Below are 20,002 nucleotides of genomic sequence, written 5' to 3'. Positions count from 1 at the left end.
GAATACATTTTTAATGTAACCCTCCCAACCATGTGCATTCTTACCTATTAAAGTACAAGAAAGCCCCCCAAATACTTAATTACAGTAAGTAGGTCTCGCCATTTTATAAAATCACTCTGTCCTGATGTCCTGAGCACCAGCACCATATTTCATCATGGTTTGTAGCTCATTGCCTCATATGCTTTTAGTCCTGAGAAACCCATCTTCACTAAAACAAAGCAAACTAGAAAAGGTCACTCAGAGTGCAGATCTCTGCCAGGCAGCACCAAAAGAATGTTTTGATGTCGTCGCCTACATTTTGATTAGTAACTGTAATTTAATTACAGATGTAAGTAGTTACTTTCCAGCATTTATAGTATCCTCTTAACCCTGATGCACCCTTAACTATTACTGCACAAATGAATCCCTCCTGACCTAAAACGCCCTGATATGGGGACCATAAGGGTGCATTCCAATGTTTTTGTCCGTTTTTTAAATCAGCTTTAGTCCTAATCATAACAACTAAATTTTCTTTTTTTTCAGAATTTTAACCCTTTAAATGCCAGTTCGTTTAAGTAATGTCATTGATTTTAAGTGTAAAAACAAACAAACAAACAAAAAAAAAATATTTCCATTAAAAAAATGCAAAGTGGACTTTTTTTTGCTCACAATAATTAGCAATAAAAAATATATATTTTTGATAATTGTCATTTTTTTGTGCATTGTCAGATTAAAAAAATCAAATCAGTTCCTCAGGTCCAAGTGGCCATTTGTGCAAAGTTCAAGGAAACTCCTTCACTGTGTTCTTGAGTTATCGTGTGCATATGAAAAGGATAACCTGAAAACATAATGCTTGTGGCTCCAACTGTCACCGGCGTGGAGCCATAAAAGATGGTTTTAAGGGCTTTTCAAGAATTCTGAATCACACAGGTCCTTCAGCAGACAGTCATGAATGTGCACCAAAACATTAGGCTGGCTGGTCCAGTGGTATCTGAGATAAAGTGCAGACAAGCTTCAGGTCAGTTGGTCACAGCGATCGCTTGCCTCTGGTGGAGATAATTTAGATCTCCTACAAAGCATCAGTTGTGTTCAGTTTTCCGAACAGAGTAAATGAGCTTCTCAGCAAAGTTAATTGAGATGGTCCCTCCTTTAAACCAGTTTGCTCCATCTGTCAGCCAAAAAATAAGTAGATCTATATAGAACAGAACGAGGTGCAAAAAACGATATTTACTGAATAGAATATTAAGATAAGTGAACATTGGGTGCATATTCATATGTGTGGATGTATGAATTTATGTCAGGGATACTTCGTAGGAAGTTATTTGGTTCCCTGTGAACTCCTTTATGTATTGCAACTGCAGTGTTTTTGATCCTTATTTGCCTTTGCTTACTTTGTAATATCACTGTTTAAGTTTCAGTTTGTATATTGTATGTGTTGTCCAATGAGACGTGCTTTTGGCTGTAAAATGTGTTTTTGTTTAAATAAAAAATATTTGGTCATAAAAAAAAGGGTAAGTGAATATTTACATTAGCATAAATAAGGAATTTTCAAATATATGAAATGTAGAAAATACTAAAACAACACTGAGCTTTGAGTCTGCTGCCTCATTTATCGGTTAATTGATTTTAACTTCTTTATTTAATCAATCATCAGTTACTGTCAGTCCATTAATTTCCATCTCGCATTAATCCAGATTTGTAATTAGCAGTGGATAGTAACTAAGTACATTTACATTGACTATTGTACTTATTTTGTACTTGAGTTCCATTTTATCCAACTTGATGCTTCTATACTACATCCCTGAGGCAAATACTGTACTTTTTAATCCACAGACATACATGGTTGTCAGAGGACAGTGATGCATTGCACTAGATTAAACTATAGGACACAATGGGCTATAAAGTAGTTCAGATGAGCTCAACCTTAAAGGGATAGTTCACCCAAAAATGAAAATTCAGTCATTATCTACTCACTCTCACACCGACTGAAGGTTGAGTTTAGTTCTTTAGTCCACAAAGCACTGCTGTAGTTTCACTGTCTTCCTGTTTTATTTTAGATCAAATAGTCTGAGGAAATAATGCAGCACTGTACGAAGTCTGGATGGATAATGGAGTGAAGTAAGGTACATCTACATAGATATTCTGGGAAAGGCATTAATACAAAGTCATTGGTTAATGTATGTTCTTATATGCAAGGTTGGTGACTGATGGATTGTGTGGGCATTCATAAGTAAACACCTGCATGTACTTATTTTCAGAACAGGTGTCAGTATCACTCTCTGTGCTTTCAGAATCGGAGTCCGCCTCACATTTCGGCCCATCCAGACTGTCCCTTCATGTTACAGCCAACACTTTCTACAGAGGGCGCCTCATTAAAGATTTACACCGCTCACCGCTTAATGAACCAGAGGGAGACAGGAGGGAGAGGAGATGAAGGAGGGACAGAGATGGATGAAAGAAGAGGAGGAAGGGAGGCAGCAGGAGGCGAGACGATGAGGTATGTGCGATGTGGACAAGTATCCTGGGTGTAAAGAGCAGACAGCAGGCACAGCAAAAACCTAAAACGGACATAAATATATGTCCATGTGTCTATAGATATCCATTTTAAACATAATGTGCAGGCACAGACACACAGGGAGCCCTGTGTTGTTGATCCTCTCTGAATGCTTCATGCCATCTTGGGTTTTCACACATGCACAGACACCCACAACCACACACACACACATACACACACATACACACTCCAGACACCCAGCTCCACTATCTCTTACTCTGCTGCCAAAAGCTGTCAGGAAGATCAAAGTGGGTAAATGTGTTTGATGGAATACTCCATTTTCTTAATTTACCACATAGACTGGTGTGACTTGAAAGAGTTTTCATTGAAATGAACTTCATGCTGGAGTGCATTTCGAAACAGGAGTGGATATCGCGGGGGTTGGGGTGGGGGGGGTGTCAGATAGCTGTGTGCGGCGGAGCTGCTCCTCACTTCGTTCTATTATAATTTGTGAAATCAGCTTTCGGTGTAAAGCAGGGCTCAGAATCAAGTTGAAAAGTAGCGAAGATAAGCTCAACAATGTTTTTTAAAAAAGCCTGTTATTCTCAAATATCAAGAGGCAGCACAATTTGTTAAGGTGTTATGAATGTGTTATTGCAAAATGTCAGCATGGGGTCACTTTTGGGTTTCTACTCTTCTTAAACTCGCTGTATGCAGTGCAAAACTTTCCACCTCTCTCTCTCTCTGCTTCAAGCCCCTCCCACCACGCCCAACATGGACATGCATTAAAGCAAACTAACGTCTGTTCTACTCAGCTAGTCATGTCTGACCCACACTGAGCCTGGTGGAAAAGAAGGGAGGATCTAAGACATGTACAACACAGATAACCCTTGCTTATACTGTGATTGGCTAGTTGCGTGCTAGCTAACCCTGATTGGTTGTACGATGGAGGTTGGCTGGTTGTTAGTGACATGCACTTCTAGAAAGAGTTCTGCAAGTCTGTACAACTGCAGTTTGTGAGAAAACTAGACTTCTGCTCCTCCCATCAACTCTGTTTTGAGGCTTTAGAAACCTAGCACATTCCTAAAATATTACCCAAAAAATACTTACTATTATTGCCTCTGTGTTTCCTGTAAAACTGGCAACTAGGGAGGGACTAGTCACAGACATTGGTTGGTGTTTACAGCACGCGATGGTGCTGTACATTTTAATTGTGATTTCAAAAGTAACCAAGTAGATTACATGGTGTAATGCATTCTTACGCAAGTAAAATTACACACTTGAAAAAATACAAGAACCCAAATAAATGACAGTAATTTGACAGTTGTAATTAGTTTACTTACAGTCCTGGTGACATGTAATGGTCAAACTGAGTTATTTCTACCAAAATTATTGCTTCATAGCAAGCAGGTCCTAGGTTTGAATCCAGATTTGTATGCATGCTCTGCCCGTGCTTGTGTGGGCTTCCTCTAGGTGTTTTCCTCACCATTAAAAAACATGTGTTATGTCAATTCTCAATTCAGAACCCCTGACTAAGGTGCTTCCTTGCAAGTTGAGTCAGTCCCCAGGTGCTGCATAGCTGCTGCCCACTGCTCCTAATGCTAGAATGACTTAAATGCGGAGACTGAATCTAACTGTACTATGAAGAATTGTATATGTGACAATAAAATTTACCTTTAAAATTGTAGTGAAATGATTAGGTTGGGCGATATGATGGAAGAAACCATGCAACAGTAGAAATGCATCTACAGGTAGAGATTTGGCAACAGGCTACCTTTTCACAAGGTAACATGATTCAGGCACCAGGACTGCTTACCACTTTCTCACATGACGTGAGAGTGAGAGGTAGCGATGATGCACCTCTCCTGGTTTTGCAAAGCGCCTCAGAATAACTGGTTGATTCCACTGGGCAAGGCATGTGTGGGACACAGTTTTGATCCATCCTCCAAATGTCTGCAGCCCCCACCAGCAGGGTTTCAGAAGCATTTCAGCAGTGGAGCATTTTTCCATGCGCGTTACGTTTACACGCTCAGATTTTGATGATTTGGTTCTCTTTTATTGCTCTGTGCTTCTGTCTGTCTTCATGATTACAAGTAGCATGGGGTCTTTTATTTTGAGAATTGACCAGGTTCTCTCTACTATATCTGTGTCTGACTTCCTGCCAGTTCGATCTGCTGTGTCTTTGACACGCCATCCATCACAAATTAGACACAGCACGTATTTGAAGTGGAGCAGAGAGCCCCTTCTGGGACACCGTAACGCATCGCAGCCGCGCCTGGTGGACTTTAGCGTTATGAGAGTGTCAAGAAAACATGGAGAGTGAAATTTTAAATGCAGAACAGGGAACATCCCAACCAGGCTGGTTTTATTAGCACCTGTTAACCTTGAAACAGGGAGCACTTGAAATTATTGCTCCCATTTGGAACCTTGAGGTTTTCATTTTGAAAGAATGTTAGTTTTACTATTTTGAGGCTTTTGTTTTTAACTGCTGTCTTATGTGAGGCATTTTGTTTTATTTGTATGGAAGTTCCAGATAAAGGAAAAAATAATCAAATTTGATGAGTATAGTATATTATTTTAAAGTTATCAATTGCATTTACAGAAAACATACCGTATTGTGATATACTGTGATATAAAAATATAAACTGTGATAGAAGATTGTAGCCATGTCGCCTATCCTGATAAAACGATATTAGTGCAGCTTTAAGTTGCCTTTGTCTCATGTTGACTTTGACTTTTTCTGATTCTCTGTCCCTTCTTGATTCACTTTAATTCACTTCTCTTCAAATCTTACCATTTATCTTATTCACCACCTCCACCAACACCTCATCTCACCCTCTTCCTTTGCTTTTTTCTCCTTCATACCTCAGATGCAACTCCACCTCCCCTGTCGCTCAACACCGAGGACCTCCTTGTGCAACATTTTAAGAAAGCCCTTTCGGTCATCCCTACGGGTAATTAAGTAGGCGGGCTGTCCGTGTCGATGAACAGACCCCAACTGTTTCTTCCCTTCATTAGTAAAACCGTGACATGACAAGAAACCATGGCAACCACCACAGAACAGCCGCAGCGGCTGTATCACACGAGAAGGAAAAGAGAAAGATCCCTAGTCTGAGGCGTTGTCTGTGTGTGTACATCTGTATGTGTTGTCTGTGTGTGTGAGTGGGTCATTATCTCTTGTTAATTAGCCCACACATCTTCTTTGGTCTTATTGATCAATAGCTTTGATGGCTGTTAATAGGGAGTTGGGAGCAGGCAGTCAGTGCTTTATTTTGACTTAATTAAAAAATAAGACAAATGCAATATATTGTACACTTATGCTAATTTAATAGAATAGAAAACCAGCTCAAACTGTGACAGTCTTGGACCATTATTGTGACCTATATGAAGCTGGACACTGGTTTTGGAATTGAAATGTTGTGGGATTCAGAAATAGAATAAGAATAGCAACATGACTTGCTTTGTTGTAGACAAGATCTCACGAACTGAGACCAAATCACAACCAATATCAGAATAAATTGAGATCAAGACTAGACCAAGACTTTGAAAGGGTTAAACCAAGTCAAAACCAAGACCGAGGCAGGGTGAGACCAAGTCAAGACTGCAGACAGTAGAAGCTTCCGGGTCTGAAAGGTGAAGCCAATGCTGAAGTGCCTTAAACCTGCATTCCTTCTAATGGCCAGCAGGGGGCAACATTGCTGGAAGCAAAAAGAAAGTCTGCCTGTATGGAGTCATATGAGGAAATGTGCCTACTTTTTAATTTGGCGTGTGACCTCAGCAAACACTTTCTTAATGTATTTATGGTCTCAAGACCACTTTTTGAAACTAGTGATTGAGACCAGTCTCGAAACCAAGACTATTCTCGACTACAACTACAATACTACAACACTAGTACTACAACACTAATGACTTTGATTTGAGTCTGACTCAAATCACAGATCTTACGATTTTAGGTTTTAGACAAAAACAAGACTTGAATTCAACAGTGAACTCGCAAGTCACCAAAAACGTACATTTCTACTCTCAAAGGACTTAAGCACCTGTTAGATAAAGTAGGCCACTTGTTGGAGTGTCCTCATCTTTGTCTCCGGCTGTAGCCCTGTTGGAAGTTTGATATCATCATTCTTGTGAGAATATTCTCCCAGATCATTAGCTTATTGATTCAGGGGCCTACTTTATTTGTAAAAGCTTACTTTGACGTCGAAATGAACTGAACGGGGAAGACAAAGAGCCGAGGATTTAGTGGATTCAAACCCATGGCCACTGCTCAAGGACTTTTTACAGGGGGTGAATGCTCTACCATCTAAGCAACCACGTCATTCCTTGTGCCACCAAGTTTAGGTTAATTTAAGGTTTATACATCACAGCTGCGTAAGTTACTGGAGATTTCCGCCAGATGTGGCTTTGTGATGTCGCATGTGTGCTGGAGTTTTGTTCCGTCATACACATGACTGCAGTTCCCACCAGCAGCGTTTCAGAAGTGTTTCAGCAGCAGAGCATTTTACGCATCTGATGATGTTTACTTGCTCTGATTTTGTTGATTAAGTCCTCTTTCCTTGCTCTTTGTGTTTCTACTATGGATAAGCAGGCTACGTAGTTAAATAGTTTCTTTTCTGTCTGTCCTTACGATCATGAGTCTGCACAGGATCTTTTATTTTGAAAATTAACCGGATTCTCCCTGCCTTTTCTGTGCCTGACTTCCTACCTGTTTGACCTGGTCTGTGCTGCTGCGAGCCGCTTCTGGGAAATACGCCGCGGCACTTCTGGTGGAAACACAAGCATTGTCTAGAATGGCCGCGAATTGACCCGAGTGCTGCGGCGCAGCCATGATGCGGTGCAGCTGCTCCAGGTGGAAATTAGGGGTTACATAGGGTTTCTTGGAACCTGTGCAAGAAAGCTTTTTATGCTCAGTATCTTTCATGAATTGTACGCATACCACCAAAAATGATCTTAAGACTAAATTGAAATATAAATCTGTTTTTATAAATGCAGTTTTGCTTTGAACTTGCAAACCTCCTACATTGTTCCAAGCTCAACAATATTTTAAAATATACTGGATTTTTAACAAATAATAATAATTTACAGCATTTTTTGTTCACTGCCAGCAGCAACTTGCTCTAAGGAACAGCTGGATATTTGACTTGTTTATCAGTGAGATATTCGTTGCTTTCTAATGAGCATAAGTAGTTTGATAAGTTCTTACGAATGGCTTGATAGCTTTTGCTACCTTTGTGTTACCTTTGGGGTCCGTTGTCCTTTGACATAAAATCAAGCTGACTGGACCTTCAGTTTTCCGCAGGACAGAAATACCTGAGAAGACATCAGCTGGTTGAATATATTGTTTGTTTAGTGCACTCTTTCCCTTAAAAATCAGCAAGTAATTAGCAGTGTCTGTTGATGGATGACCAGCAGCGGTGGAGTACTGCTGTTTCTAAAGGCCATTGAAAAAGCAATACACTGTTTTTGTGTAGTAATTGAGTATCACACTTTTATGGTGTCATTTCAGTGCATCTCAAATTGGTTATGGTAAAATAGTTAATTGACCATTATGGATCCTGTGCTGTAGGTTTTTTGGTGTTGGCAAAGTGGGAATAAATAATTAAAGGAAGCTCAGAGAAGCTTATGACTTAAAAAGACCTGGGACTAAATACTAAGACTTGAGACTCATAGGTTAAAAAAAACAGAAACTAAAATGTGGAACATTGATTGAAAACCTGTCACATTCACATGTTTTGCATCATATCACAGTTGTACATTTGAGTCTTAAGAGAAGAAAAATGAAATTTCAGGGTACATCCAGTAATGAAAAGGATAGTTTGACTGCTTAATTCAGGAGCTGAAACTGAACTGCAGTCTTTTCAGGATGTATTTCACGATTTCCACATAAAATGGAGTTCTGTGAAAAAAGCGATCTGCCATGTTGAATGTTTTGAACCTAACTTTTTCAGCGTCAGATCAGGTCAGGTCAGATGTACGCACGTCTGAAGCAAAACTTCTGAAAATCCAACATTGGTCAGAGAAAATCAACGCTGCACTGTTGCTCAGCGAAATTCCACCGTTGGTGTGAAAACTTGCATTGACTTCATAAAAGTTAAAATAACTTTACTAGTGGGTAAATTAATCACAAGACGAGGAAGTTCGAAGATCTGGTTAAATACAGAAAACGTAAATGCATCTTGTCACTGCTGACTTCATAAATATTTAACCAGACCAAGATTTTTTCCCAAATCTTAATCAAGTATCTTGCGTTACTTCCATGTTAGTAAGAATAGCATAAATCCTAATAATGCCTGAATTAATATTGTTGTAAAAACACCACCAGCCCTGTTTTTTTAATTGAGCAGTCAGTTGCTTTTATGCTGATGAAAGTGTATTTTATTTCAGTCACATTTAGTGAGTCACAGAAATGACAGGGTGATGAAATCCTCCCTCCTTGCAGTACAGAAACATTGCCTTTAGTGCATCAGTCCAAAGCAATTCATAGTCGAGCCACACTGTGAGCTGCATTGTGTTTGATAATACCCTCCATAGGCTCCATAGCTCATTGTGGGTTTAATCAGCCTAGCTCAGTGCTTGTAATTTCCCTTCTAAGTGCTACATCTGTTGCAAACTCTACATGTCCTTCCTCCTTTCATTTTAGCCCCCGCATCACTCTCACACTGCTGCTCTTTGTCTGCGCCTCTATGCAAACATATGCTCTTTTTAATGTTGTTTTTGTTTGGTTGTTGGAGCCATGCTTGTGAATAACATAGGTGGCTTAAAATCGAGCTTACGGACTGGAAGCTCACAGTACGGTCGCATTCATGCTCCGGTTCTGCGCTGTAGCTTTGGATGCAGCTGCTCACTGTGAAAATCAGCCCAAAATTGTTCGATGCTGTCATTGTTTGTGATGACTCACCAGCCCAGCCGTTAAATGACAGCTGATATGAATAGCCAACGGATTCATTCAGCTAACTCAGCCTCTTTAAATCAATGTTGGCTGCATTTACAAAGCCTAAACACGTCGTTACGACAAGTTTTGTTGGGAAAAAAATAAAAAGAGATGGCAAAAACAAGGACCCCACAGACCTCATTTACTTTTTTAATAGAATCCCTAATCAGAGATAAAAAGAATAATGGAGGCTTCAGGCAGCTTGAGTGTTTGGAGGGCTTAATGAGATAACAGAGGATCTATACACAAACAACACCAATTTTCGGAGGAGAGGAAACGGCGGAGATGGGAGGCGAAAAACAAACAAATAAAAACGAGGGCAAAGGAAATTCATTCTGAGGTTGATTTGTTTGCATAATCAACAATAAGCCAGGTTTCAGGACGTGTGCCGCCTCTGACTGATTTACAATTCACAGGCGCTTCACGAGTCACATACAGTACATGCAGAAAAGAAGCCAGACTAAATCGTCTCACTTGAACAGACAGTATTTGAGCTCTAAGCACACCGAACAATGACACTTCTTGTTCAAAATCCACCTACGCTGCAAAGCATATGGAGTCAAATGAGAGTCAATATTCCTTTGAGCTTGTGAAATTATATTCACAAATAATTTCACAGCCTGCAGTTGTACATCACATTTTGTGTGCATGTGAAAAAAAAAAAAAATTCATCCAAGTATTCAAGTTTGTAAATGTGTAATTAAGTTTGGCAAATATTTTGTGGATCTGTGAAAAAAAGTTTTGTGCACACAGAATTTAGTGATGTGAAAAAAGTTTTTGTAGCTGTGAGGTTTCACAAAGTCTGACATGGACACTAAAAATGTCCTATTCGTGTGTGAGACCGTTAAGTTGCAAGCTGCGTGCGAGAAGTTTTTAGCATTATGTTTTTTGTTGTATTTAGGAGATCGAGGTGAACTTTTCTGGGGCACAGGATTAATTAATAACACGTTAGCACCAAACACGGCAGTAAAGTTTTATATTACTAATATCTTAGCTAGACTGCATAACTTTTGTTGTCCATGTGCCATTTTAACAAGTAACGTTAATGTAACCACGATCAAATGGCAGACAGGACAGGGGCAATTTTTTTTTTTTTCTTAGCCAAGGACTGCTCGCAAGATAAAATATATACTTGGGACCCCCTTATGTATGTCCCTTGGAATAATTTGACATAGTCTATTTTTTTAACACATCTATGCAATGTAAAAGAACAACACAAGAAATGGATTAAACCGATATTAGATATGTATTTAAAATGTTTGTGACATGTCAAAACAGAACAACCAATACTATGCTCAAGATATTGTGTTTAACTCACTCAGTGTGTTTCATGGTGCATACATAAAATGCAGATTCTGATTATTTAAAATAATATATAATGATAATAAAAAGGAATATCTAAAAGAATATCAATAGAAAAATAAAAAAAAATAAAAAGAGGAACAATAGGCCAATTCTAGGACTGGAAGATGATAGAGAAATATTTCCACTATAAATGGATGACACATATTTGACTGGCGGGAGAATACATATACATATTTATCATGACTTTCTATGAACTACTTTAGATGTAAAAAAATAAATGTTATTGTTTTGTATCATGATAGTGAAAGCTACTACAGCAAACATTCATATTTTGTTGGTTTTGGTGGCCCCTGTGGACAAAAGCAGTAGTGTTTTCATTTCCTTTGCAATAATCACAAAATATAATGTCAAAAATTATCATAATTATTATATTTAAAATTTTGTAAATAAAAATCCCCTCCTGCTTCTTTTTTACTGGCTAACATACGTCTCTGTAACTCTGCCTGGCAAAGTGTAAACACAGGCTACTTTCAACTGATTTCGAGGAGAATCTGACCCAGTGGCAGGCATTAAGAATAACTTTACAGAAATAGCCAGTCTTCTAATGGATGGTCTTGCCAACTTGTGTATCTCTTATAGAGGCATCAGTAACAAGCTGAAACTGTTTCATAACCAGTTTAAAAGGAAAAAAAAACTCTTTGTAGTAGCTTTACATGAATGTATGAAAACTTTTCACAGACCTCCTGGCAGAGTGCCACGGAACCCTGGGGGTCCTCGGACCTCTGTTTGAGAACCACTGGGCCAGATGGCAAACACTGTGGAGCTTAAAGAGCCAGATATTTTTCCAAAGAGATGCTAAAAAGCTGAAAGGAGAGTGAATATCGGACTGATTAGGAAAATGGCCAGAAACACAACTCCAAATGAACCCTAATGTTACTCTGTGTCTGCTAAATGTGTAAATAAGCAATTGTTTGCTGTGTTTACAGCCTGTTCGGCTGTTCTCAAGTGGCCAAAATAAATTAATTAATGCAGCTTTAAGCTTTCTTTTAATGCATCATTGTTATATTCAGTGGAGTTCATTATTTTCTGATATTATTCTCACTGTGAGGCACAGCTAAACCCTCATCGATCCACACATATCTATGCCCGCTAATGAGTCGTGATGAACACTTACAAAACACATGATTAAATGAAAAAAAAACTCCTAACACCATGCTTCTATTTTAGTAAAGATTAATTTCAGTTAATGGTAACTGCTGATTAACAAACTGCTTCCCTGTTAGGGAATTAAACACTGGAAATGTTTCATAGAAGTTGTGGCCATGCTTTTCCTTCTAAATCTGCTCAACTTTTCTCATGCTGTCCTGACTGGAAGCTGTTACAAACTGGTAAAGAAGCCAAGTGAAGAAGAGGATTACAGATTTGTTATTTGCAGTGAAACAAAAGACGACATAGAATTACATTGTGTTGGAGTAGATCCTAGCAGTGTGATCATGTCCTTTGAGATGCTGTAAAGCAACAAATTATTGGAACTGAAGTGAGTTGAAGTGACCTGAAGTGAACTGCCGGGCTGATTTGGACTGAGACAGTCACTCAATGTGTTTGCAATTGATCATTGGGGAGGTGGTGTTGATTGTGTGTCAGTTCATGGGGGACGATGTCTCTGGCAAAGCACAGAAATCATGCACAACAGTTTACCAGTCTAACTTCACAGTTGTTGAATTTTTGAAAAACTCCCTTTTCCTGTACACAGACTCTAAAAAGTTTAATAAACCCCTAAAAACAATATAGGGGAGAGTGGGGTAAGATGAACCAGTCGTTAAGTTGAACTACCCCCTGTGTCTAGACAACTGTGCCATTTATAGTCATGTGACCATAAATTGAGCAACCGCCACAATGTGCTAGAAGTGACAAAACCATGTTCTTCTGCATATTAGATGGTGATTTACCATCGTATAAAACCCTGTGAATAAATTAGCTACAGATTAGCCTGAACTGCTAAGCTATTAGCTAACTGCTGAGGCATTTTGAGCCAAATGTTGGTGGATAGTAGCATTTGGCTATGCACTGGAGCTGGGCGAGTGGGCAACATACCCGAGCTCAGCTTCTACACACAAACAAAGTAAACTGTCGAATTGCTAGTTTTTGATGATACATAATGTGATCATAATCAATGCACATGTACAGCTGTACATATTTACAACAGCAGTGCATAAATGAATTGACCTCCAAAACACAAAAAATACCAATTCTTACATAATGTTACTTTAAACTTTATTTGGTTAATTTAATGTTAAGTTAGCTTCAGGTTCAAACTTGAAACGTCAGATGGTCAATTTACCACCAGATTGCTCAACTTACTCACAGACTTGGATCAACTTACCTCTAACCTGGGGCACGTTGAACCACAAGAGCACATATTTTTTTTCCAAAGTCATATGTTTGGAGGTATTCATCATAGATGCATTCTTGTCATTTCAACTAATAGGAGACATCCTGAGGTAAGAGAAAATGTTTTCATTCTACTTTTGTCTTTGTCTGGAGGATAAGTAAAATATGTTTCATCTTATCCCCCCAATATCTGAGAGTGACACATTGCACATTGTAACATGCAGATCTGATTAACTTAAATTAGATTTTGCTTCATCTACAGACATCTTAGCTTACAAAAGTCAATTAAGTGAGATGTCTTAAGACATTTGTCCTTTAGGTTGTCCAGAGTGACAGTCTGGCTGTTTCGATCGCTCGCACTACAAGGCCGCCAGTGAAACTATTGAACATGTTTGATAATGATCAGGGTCTCTCAGAAGAGGCTGGGAGCACTGGATGGCAATTAAACCGGGGTTTGTCGACCTTTAAACATCACACGGGAGACAATCGTGACCCTGCTCGTGTCCAGATCTGGTCCACCACATCGGACATTTTGTCCACCAGAGATCCCCTGTCTTAACCCAAAACTGTGTGAGGAACCTCCACATTAGGAATGTTAAGGTTAAAAATGCACCAAAATGATAGTGTGGATGGCTATAAATGAAATGTGCTTAACATTTAGGCATATCAATATATATTTTCATATTTACACTAATTGACCAATCGGGTGCACCTCATCATTTATTTGTTCATCGATTCATGTATGTCATCAGACCCCTGTGAATACATTTTGACAAAACCTCCAATACATCTGTCAGTGCTGACAGCTGTCTCGCCCTGCTAATGAGGTTCACTGTGGGGGAGGGGGCCCAGGAGATTTTTCTTGGTTTATTTGTGTTGAAACTCCCAGACAACCCTTCCTCTTATATTCCACTACCTTTAAACGGACTGACAGACCCATCCATGACCAAGGTCTGTGGAAAATTTTGCCTGGGTCGATGAGGGCAACAGCTGCGCATGTAAATGCTGCAACCGGTAGCTTCCTCAAATTTCATTACTTTTCTCCTTTAATCTATTATTTTTTCAGCTATATTGTTGAATTGAATCGCCTATGACAGAAATGAAGTAAAGGGTTTGGATTAAAGAGAAGCAGACCTTGAGATCATCAATCAGTTAGGATCTTTAAGCCACGCAGTCAGATCAGCTGGATGCGCCACCGTGGACCACCCCAGTAGGGGAGGGGGAGAGCAGGAATAAGAGCCATGCTAACCCAGCTTTACTTTGTGAGGCAGCTAGATTGGACGTTATCCGTTTGTGTCCGCACCAAAAGTGGTGCAGCCAATCAGCGTTCTAGGAGGAACCACTGGCAGCTACGGGCATTTAGGTGTGATGACAGTGAGAAGTGTTCGTGGACTCTTCTTCAACAAACAATGGCAGCTCCTGAAGAGTTTGGCATAGATACTGTGATAGCATTAATTATATCAGAACTGGAGAGTATTTCTTCATTCAAAGAATAGAAAAGAACAACCCTGTGTTGTGTGATGATAATTTAATAACCTTGATTTTCCCTAACGCTGCTTTTATTTCTGTTGACCAGTGGGTGCGCAAAAGAAGTCCACTGGCCTTTTGTACTTTGGTGTGTACTAGGGATTCATATTTTTCCTGAAAATTAGACTTTTTCCATCCCAGGAAAAGAAGCCAATTTTCCCAGGAATCCTGGGAAATAAACATTTTTTTTTTAAGTGTATGACTTTGATCAGTATTAAAGCAAAAGAACAAAATGTATGTCCATCAACATTAGAATTAATAGAAGCTTCACATCCAGCTTTAACTTTGTTATATCTGCTGCTCGACTGCGACTGCCAGAATTATGAAATGCAAAATTTGTCTGTGATTTGTCTTCTGAGAATAACAACCTCATGACAATGATATTTTACTAATCTTCACTATATAAACTAATAAAATTCATTAAAGCAAGTCATTTGTTGTTTTCTAAGCCATTCTATTAAACTAAGTATTGTATGGCTGCTCCGCCGGTACGAGCTGAGGCTGTGAGTGCAAGCTACCTGCAACAGATGAATTCAGTGAGCCAGCTGTATTAACTACAGTATTGGTACAATCACAAGAGGTCAGCCTGCAACAGAATGAATCTGATGGGCCAAAAGGTGTTACCGTACTACCTACAATAGAGGCGCAATCCCACAAGGTCAGACTCAGAGCATGCGTGTGCTTTTTAATGATAGTGCTTTGTGTTAATTAGTAGGCTGTGTTGTGCTTTACGGACAGTAAACTGTTGGCCTACATTTTTCTCAATATGTTTTAATATGATTTGTGTTTAAAAAAAATTTAAAAATGAAACATTTTTTTCCTGTTTCCCGTTACTGTATTTCCTGGGAAATGGTCTTGATTAAATTTCCTGGTAATCCCGTTTCCAGGAATTAAACCCCAGTGTGCACATCAACGTCACACATTATCACCATATTGCTCAGGGCAAGGCTGACCTGTGAGCAAATACAAAGTTAAAAAAAGACAACATAAACAATCATATATATACATATATATATGATAAAAAAAAAATAAATAAATAAATTAAAAAAAATATATATATATATATATATATATATATATATATATATATATTTTTTTTTTTTTTTTTTTTTTTTTTTTTTTTTTTTAGCAAGATCACAGAACTCCATTTCTTATGCTTCCATGTGGGAAAGCCAGCATACTGATGCCTACACCGTTACCACAGCAACCCATGCGGACAGGTTGGTGATGTCTGGACAGAAATCTGATTAAATCACTTGCAAATAACAGTGCGGACAGTCTGTCTTATAGGTAGAATCAGCAGGATTTGTCCAAGCTGTTCCTAAAGGCACTGGAAAGATGCCAGGACATCAAATACCGACATTTTTGGGTTGATCCTGAGCGTTCCAACCACATCTCATTTCATTTCTGATTTCCTTTAAACACTTTGTAACAGTGATGTATAAATAAAAATTATCATTATCATTATTATTATTAACTATTTTTTAAGCTCTGTTTTGTTCTCCGCCAACTTCTTTCTTACACGTTTTGCATAGGAAAAATAAGTTGCCTGTTGCTGGAAACAGGATTTATGATTTATTGTAAAACCAAAACAATATCCTAACAATGTTTCAAATCTCCATTGTAGTAGATTTATAACTCTCTGTTGGTTTCCTCATTGTTACCCCTTTTACATCAGTTGATTGACTGTTAATGAGAAATATTGATCAGTGAGACTTTTTTACAAAATTATTGTTTTCCTTCATTTTAATTTGGAGCCACTGGATTGATATTTCGGAAGTATCCTGTTTCAGAAAATACCTGCATTTTTTTTGTATTTGTTCTAGATGGGGCACAGAACACCAGCACATCTCTCCATGTTGGAGTGAGATATTCACTGACCTCTGACCCCACTGTTCCATGTTGGAGTTAATGTGGGTAGGTTGCCCTCCGGGGCTTATCATTAGGTCTCCAGGGTGCGAGCTCTCACAAAGGCTGCATTTGCATTGATTCAGCAGAAATTTCCATTTGACGCCAGAGCGGTAATTCAGGAAACTGCTGTCTCCAGTAGTATAAGCAGAACGGTGGGGGAAAAAAAGGGCAAAGAAGTGAGTTTTAAGCCATTGATTTTCTAATTATGAAACTGCCATATACCACCGGTGAAGATTTTCAGGTGCAGACACTGGTGCACCGGTTTGGTGCAGGGAAGTGTGTCTTACGTCTTATTGTACACTGTTGCTCATAGCCAATGAAATGGAAAGACTACAGAAAGAAATCCCAAAAGTTACAAACTGTTTTTTTTTTTTTTTGTTTTTTTTTTTTTAGCAATGTGTTTTTTTATGTTTGAAAACTGGTCACCATTCAGTCTGCAACACTGTTGTCCTGTGGAACTCCCACAGTGTTTTGTGCGCTAAAAAACTGTCCCTTTAACATGTGGAGTACTTTATACTTTTGTGTAATGCTGCACTGCAATTAGCCTTTATCAAAGTCTAAAAACTGTATGCTGATAGAAGGGAAAACGCTCAGACTCTTTAACTCTCTAGACCCCATATCGCCCTCTAGTACCTGTTTTATATTTCACTAAAGCGCCTTACGCCGAACGCTGCTCGTTTTAAAGTTTTCCCGAGTTTATTAAAGAGTTTTGTGTTGTAGACATGTTAAGTTGTCATCATAACATTGAAATTTGTGACTTCTTACCACTGTTGAACAGAGTAACTTCCCCGATTCTCACTGCCAGAGACAGATGCTGTTGTTGGGGGAAAGCACAGTGTATCATTGGTAGGGACGACAACCACAACCGCAACTTTTCCACATATAAATTCAGTGATTTTTTCTCATCTATGACAGACACTGTTTTCCAAGTTTTTTTTTTTTGTTTGAAATGATATCACATACTCACCATCAATAAACAGCAGGACCTTCTCGGCTCTCACTGCCCGAGATTAAAGCTTTTTTCTGGGGTGAGGTACGACGAAGAGTCGGTCGAGATGACTCGCATTTTTTTGTCCTACAAGTTGGCACAAAAACTCTACCTACTGCAACACTACTGATGTTTGTTCTTACAGCAGAGCTGTGTGGGGTGAAGTGTGGGACATTTCTCTTTTATTTCGAGAGCTGCTGTTGTCAGACCGAATGTTGACCCAGAAAGGAAACAGAGAGAAATGCTGTACATCATATTTGTTATAAAACTGACATGTAGTTGCTTTTCTTTTCTTTTTTGCAGACTGAGATTCATTCCATCAAAGCTATTTACAGCAGTTTTAGTGCCGTTTGTTGTTTTGTCTGGTGGTTTTGGAAATATGATGTCTAAAAAGCCACAAATGCCCCAAATTTAGCTCCAAATGACAACCATTTGTAGTTGTCAGTTTCTTTCAGTTTTTTGTGTCTGTTTGTTTGTAGAATTGTAGAATTCTTCTGAGGTCTAGCAGGTTAATTTTGTGGAAAAATAAGACAATCTAGAGTTACAAGACTATGAATTATGGTTTTTGTATTATGGGACAGACACAGACTACAGCACTAGGGGGAGCATTTAATTTTTGCAGCCTCCATAAATCTTGTTCTGTCAGAAGCCATGAGGACCTCAGCGGTGACAAATCTCTGTGTACATGCACAGGTGTGTGCATGTATAACACATGGGTCCCCTCTCCAAATCCCCAGGGCTTGACCTGGCCTGACCTAGAAGACACCACTGCCTTTTTAATGTGAGGGGGGATGGATGACATTCAGACTGAGATGAAACATCGCACGGCTGCTTAATCCTCAGGCCCCGACGCATAAAACATGTTAAAAAACAGGGCGCTAATCTGAGACCAGTCTGCTCAAACCGCCACTGATGTTGTCAAAGTGAGGCTTTGTGCGCAGTAATGATCCCTGCTTTTTAAAAAGATCTCTGTAAAACAGGCTTAGATTTTTACAAGTCGCTGTCTTCAGTCGCTGAGGTCACTTAAATAGACCTTTACAGCCTAGAGACAGACATAGTGCATAACATCTCTGAATGAACATTATCATGCGGACAGTTAAGCCACTTGCAGAGGCTTATCTTCTCATAATGTCATTTTTATAACCACAAAATGTTATTGTTCATAGGATCCCACTGGCTCAATAACTCGGTCTTCCTGACGTCCGTGAATAAGCACAAATAACATGATCTGGACCCAAAAATGTGGACATTGATACCAACAAAAAAAAAAAAAAGTTTGTCCGTCTGACCTGTTTGTTAAAGAGTGATACTCTAGTGTCTCATTCCCAGGATGACATACCAACACTTTGGGTTGGTAAAGAGTCCCAAGCAAAGTAAAATCATGAGAAACACTGGCAGAGGGCAAATATAACCATAGTCATGAGTGAGGATTGACAGGGATTATGTTACTGAGCCTATACATTGTTCCTGTTGTTACATTTACCATGTTTATTATTTTTATTTTTAGATTTCCCCTGTTTAAATTGTTTATATTTTTATATTTCCTCTTGCGATATTTTTTTTTATATTTTATTTTTTATGTTTCTTTTTAATTGATGCTTCTATATTTTTGCTATCCACTTTTGCTGCTGTAAGAAATTTCCCTGTTGTCTTCCGTTATCTTTTTTATTAAAAGGAAAATGTTGCATAGTAGTCCTTTAAATAAAGAAGAAAATGAACGTAGGGATGTGAAATGCAGCAAAAATGAATGAAACTAATAAAATGGCGATTAAGAGTTGAACATGTATATTAGACTCCATTTTCTATACTACATTTTATTGTAATTTGTAGGTTTTTGTATCTGCAACATTTGATTTGAACTGGCAGATTTGTGTAAGTTTTTCTTTAAGGTGTCCCACACAGTGTTGGGCAGTAAGACATTAACAGTAACTTGTTACTGTACTATTATTGGTTTACCAAGCAATGAGTAGTAGTAGGGATTACAATTACAGTTACTAATACTGTAAGTACTTATGGCTCTACACAATTTGTTTTTGTCCTAGTAATACGCAGATGGACTCTGACGTAAATCATCCACTCACCACCCACCTGAAAGTATTTGGATCTCTCAGTTTAGAGACCTGCACCTCTACTCGTCTCTGTAAGTTATATTACCTGTTAAATGTTATCGAGCAGTGCAAGCTTTCCAGGTGATTTCTCTTTGTGTGTTGTATTGATGTCTGTGTGTTTTCTTTAACGATTTACTAATGATTAGAGAACCGGCTTGTGGTTTAGTTTCCATGCTTGCAGTGATGTCACTGCAGCAAATACGTGGGACATTTAAGCAGCAAAACTGAAAACCGTAGTTATAAACTTGTCAGGACAGAGGAAACTCTCGAAAGGAAACAGAACTAAATTATCAAAGAGGTTATGCTGCTGCTTGGTTGTGTGTAAAGGCACACACAGCCTCTCCCTCTCTGAGGGGACTCACACTTTT

At 38.8% G+C, this 20,002-nt stretch overlaps 1 long non-coding RNA gene across 1 annotated transcript; it reads left to right on the top strand.

Moving 5' to 3' along the window:
- Positions 1-2,036: 2,036 nt before the first annotated feature.
- LOC146315741 (uncharacterized) lies at positions 2,037-16,840 on the top strand. The gene is made up of 3 exons (XR_014771839.1): positions 2,037-2,102; positions 2,271-2,476; positions 16,454-16,840. It is a non-coding gene; the product is annotated as an uncharacterized LOC146315741 (long non-coding RNA).
- The last annotated feature ends 3,162 nt before the right edge of the window (positions 16,841-20,002 follow it).

Source organism: Lutjanus erythropterus, chromosome 14, assembly GCF_056507025.1.
Source record: "Lutjanus erythropterus isolate fLutEry1 chromosome 14, fLutEry1.hap2, whole genome shotgun sequence".
In the NCBI taxonomy this organism is placed as follows: Eukaryota; Metazoa; Chordata; class Actinopteri; order Lutjaniformes; family Lutjanidae; genus Lutjanus; species Lutjanus erythropterus.
The sequence above is the reverse complement of the archived record's forward strand: the minus strand, read 5'-3'. Positions and strand labels throughout refer to the sequence as shown.